This window comes from Sesamum indicum, linkage group LG5 (genome assembly GCF_000512975.1).
Source record: "Sesamum indicum cultivar Zhongzhi No. 13 linkage group LG5, S_indicum_v1.0, whole genome shotgun sequence".
Taxonomy (NCBI): domain Eukaryota; kingdom Viridiplantae; phylum Streptophyta; class Magnoliopsida; order Lamiales; family Pedaliaceae; genus Sesamum; species Sesamum indicum.
The window spans coordinates 18,411,411-18,418,370 of NC_026149.1; positions in this window are offsets into that span (position 1 = coordinate 18,411,411).

Sequence of the window (6,960 nt, forward strand, 5' to 3'; positions counted from 1 at the left end):
GACGTTTCTAAAATTTAGGAACGGTTGGTGAAGGACCATTCTACTTGTTGTAATATATTGATGGTAACTATTCCTAATATTGTATTTGAATAGGAAAAAAGTTGTTTCTTCTATTAAAACGCATTGGATAACATTTGGAACTGTTATGTATTTCATTTCAGGTTATTTTTTGAACGATCTTTGTAATGTTTATGCATAAATTTTGAAACTGTATTTATTTGTATTGGTGATATATTTAGGCATGGTTATTGCAATGGTATAGTGGTCTACTTTTGAAATTGTATTAGGCACCGTATATATTTTGTTTGGAATAGTATTTTGTAACTGTTTTAGGAATAATTTTTGGAACACAATGTGGTAATGAATTAGTATGAGTTGCAACATATTTAGAAACGGTCATTCTTATTTAGAAACATTTTTTTTTGGAGTTGTTATAGCCATTGTTTTAGGCACGGTCTTTTTTTTAGATTTTTAGCATTATCTTTACAATTTCTAAAACTGTAATTTATATAATTTAATAAATAATTAGATTAAAATTTAATTAATTGAATAAATATGAAATAATGTAATGAAAATATTATGAAACATGAATAATTAAAGAAACTAATATTATATTAATATAAAATATCATCCAATTACAAAATTGAAAAAAATAAAACCTATCTAAACCTTTCTCGTTAGTGACGTCCGTATCGTCCTTGTTCGAGGCCGAGGGGTCTATCAAAGGCGATCGGCTGTGATGGTCCCGCAGTCGAGGAGCTGGCCCGCATCTCTCTTATCATGACCATCATAGTTTCCAACCGGCCGATGCTATCCTCCATGGCCATGTCTGGTTGTGCCACTGTCGGTGTCAGTGGGGATGGCGATGGTAATGTGTAGGTCCTGGTGAAGAATTCCATCTACTTGAGCAGCTGATCGAGCTCTGCCTCCATTGTTCTATTAGTTACATTTGGATTTTAGATTAAAATTAAGATTCAATCATTTTTAAATAAATACATAAATATTATTTTAAATTTTAAATTAAAAAATAAAATAAAATAAAAACACATGTAATTCACAAAACATATTGGGGAACATTTTCCTCTATTTTTTACTACATACAAAGGTAATTATTGCTTTATTTTTAGGGTATAATATATTTCGCCATTCGAACTATACTCATTTTTACACTTGGCATTCAAATTTTTTTTGTGTTAACTTACCATCTCAACTTTGCGAAATTTACACTTTACCATATAATATCCTTTTTTCTTGAAATTCAAATTTTTTTTGTGTTAACTTACCATCTCAACTTTGCGAAATTTACACTTTACCATATAATATCCTTTTTTTGCTGATTTTTTTGCTAGAAAAATATTACATGCTGTGCATATGTGAAAAATATCAAATCACATAATCCTTAAATATCACATTCGCATTGCCCGTGACTTTTTTGACAAAAAATTTGATGGAAAAAAAACAGTATAAATGGCAACGTGCAAAATTTTATAAATTTGAAATGATAAATTAATAGAAAAAAAATTTAAATATCAAAATATAAAAACGATAATAATTCAAATATCAAAATATAATTAACCCTTATTTTTATAAAGGATAAATTACTCATTTCCCTTAGGACACGCTAAATTGCATTTAACAGCCGAAGATTGGTTTGTAATTGGGATTTCTGGCATATACCATTCAAACACTGAAATACAGGTGGATTGGATATCCATTCATTCCTCTGCACGCATAAACATGTGCATCATCAATCTTGATTTTGTAGCATAAATTAAATAATAATTATATCTAACACTTGCATTTCCAACTCTCTGCTGCTTTTATGAGAATGTTGAATGTTAACTCATCTCCATCCGTTGACTTTGAACATGAGTTTCCCCATTTTTATATTGAAGAACTAGCTGTTCATAAATTTAAACCAAAAATTGCACTTTTAATCTCATTTGATAGAGTATTTCTCACTTTTGGTCCTTTATTTTATGGGATCGACACTTTTAATTTCAAAATTATAAAATTTTGATATTATTAGTCCTTTATCGTTAAATTTAATGGCAAAGAGTCATATGCCGTTAGTCAACAACCGTTGACTTGATAAATAAATGCCCAAAATTAACTCCGTATCCTCCATTCTCACAACCAAGCCTCCTTCCTCACCTCGAAACGCCTAAGTCGCGGTAGAGGGAGGTAGGGTGTGGGAGGGGGTTTAATGGAACGGTGGGTCAGTACAGATTAATTTAGTACAAAAAAATAATAGTAATAATTTTATTTTTATAATGTATAATTTTATAAAGTTTTTAAAAAGTTAAAAATTAATTTAATATTTTAAAATAATTAAAAGAAAGTAATAAATTTTTATTTTAAATAGTGATAATTTAGTTTTAAATGCTATTTGTAATAGATAATACAATTTATTTAAGTATATGTTTTCTTTTAGGAGGGGGAAAAGTACAAAAAAATCATAAAATAAAAGAAATATGAAGGAAGGTGATTTTTATAAAATAAAAAAAAGGGCCTTTAGTCAAATTAAGTTCAAAAACGAGTTTTCCAAAATACGAGAGATTTTTAATATATTTTTAAATACGTAAGGGGTTTAAGCCCTTTTTGAAAAATATACGGGTACAATAAAATTTGGGCATTTATTTGTCAAGTCAACATCTATTGACCAATGACACATGACCTTTTATCATTACATTTAATTGCTCGAGAACAATAATATTGAAATTTTGAGCCCGTTTGGTTGTATTTTCATTTTTATTTTCAGTTTCCAACAATTGAAAATATGTAGAAATACTTTATTAGTTTTTGTACGAAAACTGAGAATATGTTTGGATTAGTTGTTTCCAAATATAGGTATATAGGTGTGAGAATATTGAATATAGGTATATGTATTTTTTATGTGACAGACAAACAAGTATGACAAGCCCATATGACCTATATAAATTTGAAATTGAGAATTAAAATGGGAATGCATTCTCACTAAAAATGGCTTGACCAAACAAATTCCCACCTACCCAAATAGTGAAAAGTGGAAAAAATCTCATTGAAAACACAACCAAATAAATTTTGGGACTAAAAGTGTCAAATCAGTAAAGCGAAGGACCAAAAATGCGAACAACCCTATCCAGTGGAACCAAAAGTGCAATTTTACCTAAATTTAAATTAGGCCGTATTCGAAAAAATTTAATTGAGACCTATACTTCAAAAGAAAAAAGGCTTATTTAGTCTAGATATCATTGAGAAATACTAAAATTCGTCGAAAATTAACACATGCTTAGCACGTGACTTCTTTTATTTTGTGGATTTTTAATTTTCGAGAAGTTTTGCTGGTGTGACATTTTTATCCTAACGATATTTGGACTAAATGTGCTGCTTTCTTTATGGTTATAAAAGCTGTATTTTTTCCTTAAATTCCTCATATCACATCACCAAAAGTGGTTGAAAAATAAAAAGAGCCCGAAATTAAATAGGGCACATCCAAAATAGCTTTTTCAAGCAAAATTTGAACTAAATATATTAAATGAATCAAAAATTGTATGGTTTTTTTTTTTTTCCTATCGTAGTACATTTTATTTTGGGAAAAAATGCAAATAACTCCTTGTGATATTATAAATGAGCAAATTACCACTTTATGAAAAAATAAATAGCGATTTACCTTTCTATATTTTTTAAAATACAACAATTTACCTCCCTATATTTTTTTAAAATGAAGTAATTTACCAGCTCCCTTTCACAGGGGGATAATATGCTAATTTTCAATATCACGTGGGGACAAATTGCTATTCACCATTTTATATTTGAATTTTAAATTTTAAATAGATGCAAGTAAAATAGTCGTTACTTAATGTGTGTTTGACTTGCAGCAGGACAAATCTCGGCTAGAACATGGACTGTTTCTTGTTCGAATCGTTGAATGATGAAGTAAAATATTAATGTATATCAGTCAAACTATAAATATTCTTGTAATTTCACCCTATGGTATTATTCTAATTTGCCAGAGTAAAAATCCAACTGCATTCAAGGGATTTTTATAAAATTTATCATAATTATAAAGGGTGAATAACAATTTATCCCCCGTGATATTAAAAATGAGCACATTACCCCATATGTAGAAAATATAGTAATTTACCCCCTATACTTTTTAAAATGAAGCAATTTACCTCTTTATACAGGGAGGTACATTTCTTTATTTTGAAAATTACAGGAGGGTACATTGCTGTATTTTAAAAAATATAGGGAGGTAAATTGCTATTTGTTTTTTCATAAGGGGGTAATTTACTCATTTGTAATATCACAAGGGGTTGCTTGTATTTTTTCCTAATTATAAATAATTTTTAATTATTTAAAAAATAATAAATATCCCTTAAAATTAATAACCATATAATATAATACATTGACAATTGGCTGTCATGAGTGGGTATTTTATAGAATAATATTTGTAATTTTTTAAACAATGACGAGATATTAGTAATTTTTACAAATTAATTTAAAAAAAAATGATGAGATAGAGTAATTTTACAAGAAAATTAATTTTGTAATTTACATATAAAAATTAAAGCAAATTTAAAATGAAAAAAAGCTAAAAGTGGGCAAGTAATTGGAATGGGTGTAGACATTAATTAGTTAGGTTGCTTGGGTAGGAAGTGTATATTGGAAAAGTCTTTCCAAGATTTGCGAGATACTGTTTCCATCTTCACCTACTGCATGCTTTTATTTTAGTAATGTACATGGAAATAAGTCCACACGTGCATGCAAGCTTGCAATATTACATTATCACATTAATTAATTATTCAAGAAACATATATATACTCCTCTTAATAATTAATTTATACCAAATTTCCAACAAAATCAAATAATAACACAAACAAGTTAATGAAGAACAAATTTCAAATTTATCCCGTAATTGAGATACGCTCAAAACCTTCTTTCTGGATTTATTTTGATCGAAGACATCTTCAATAAAAATTCAATTTCACCCCCATAGTATATTTTTTCGACGCAAACATTCTCGCTAAACAAAACCCGTACGCGAATTTCAGAAGGCTGAAAATTGATTTTTTATTAATGAAATTCCACCTTTTTTTCGCTTCAAATTGAGGCTGATCGTTAGTTTTCGCAACCAAACTGACGTGGGTAGCAACAATGATGAAAAATGAAAATGTTAGACGTCAAGACTGATGAGTTGAGAACATCGGGTATTAAAACTGAATTAGCGATAATAATTAGAATACCAAAAATAAAATTATTGCTAATAATTAATTATACTAATATCGAACAAAATCGATTCACTCATTCGTATTTATTATGACTATATATATTTAATTGATAATTAACATCTATTAATTATTAATTGTTAAAATTTATATATAATATAATTGTATTTCATCCTTTAAGAAACAAAACTAGCGAAATATTATTCAATAAACTCTTATATTTGAATCAAAATTTCTGGGGAATTTGGTATACAGTTAGGTTTCATTTTATTTTAATTTGAATCGTGATATGAGCCGTAAATGATGGACAATTCCAACGACAATTAATTAATAATTTGACTGTACAATTTGCTACTCTGTCCAAATTTCACAGACAAAAAGATAGAGCAGCTAAGCTGCCTTCAATGCTTGCAGTTTAGCAGTTGGAAAATTCGTAAGTCCCAGCACATGATAGACATGATTTCTTTTAAGATGAAGTCGTATTGGTATTAATGAATATTTGAAGGAAAATTGCATTTTTTGTCCCATATGATTGAAGGTATTATATTTTTTGTCCTATAGTTTGCGTATTTGGTCTCATAGTATAATTGCAGCATTTTTTAAGCCCAAATACTACAAATTTTTTTAACCTATGGGACCAAATATGATAAATTATAAACTGTGGGTTAAAAGTACGATATCCTCTGTCAAATGGGACCAAAAGTTAGTTGTCCCAACATTTGAACATAGTTTTATGATACTTTTATATGTTTTCTTGAGTATTGTTTCACGATACTTTATGGGCTCCTTTGATTCGTGTGATAAGACATTGTAAGATTATTTATCATGCATAATTATACATTTGGTTTACAACAAATAGTGGGGTATTAATATCGGGCCTGATATGAGGATCATAAATTTCAGGACATTGTATCCCACCTATTAGATTAGTCCAAGTTGGGATTAAAAAAGTTCTTTCTTATATGCCGTTACTTGTGAATACATCTAAGTTTAAAAGAATGGACTTTAAATTATAATTTAATAATAAAATATAATAAAAAATATTATTTTTTTTTTGAAACTTTTGAAATATATTTGAGCTTTGATTAGTTATTAAATTTCAAAAAGTAGAATTTTTTTTCATACTTTTATAATATTTTTAAAAAACTTAAACCTCTATTATCTCTCTTTCCTTGTCAAATGCCTATTTTGAACTTTTACTTCATATGAATGTTAAAAAAAATAAAGAAAAGGGTAAATAATGTATTTGGTCTTTTAAGTTTTCGTTTAAAATCACTTTGGACCTTCAAGTTTATTTCTTGATTGTAGCATCCTCAAATTTTAGTTTTTGTATCAATTTGATCCCTCTGATTATTTTTCGATGAAAATGTGGTCGAATTTTAACTTTTTGGGGGGTAAAATGGTTAATAAGTTTAATTTTATCACTTTAGTCCCTTAAGTTTGTAAAATTATGAACTTTTTTATATTATTTTATGATGATATGTTGTAATTATCTTATATGAATAATGAAAACTCTTGTAAATATAATAATAATATATTGTTTAATTTAAAATAAACAGTCTCTTTTTTAATAGTTAGAAAAAATCAAAATTATGAATAAATGTTATAAAACTTATATAATATGAAAATATAGTAAAAAAAACCTAAGTTAGTAATTTTTTATTTCAAAAGTTAAAGATAAATCTAGAAAAGTTAAACCTTAACAATATTTATTAAATGTTTGGATTTTTGAAGAAAAAGTTGATAGATT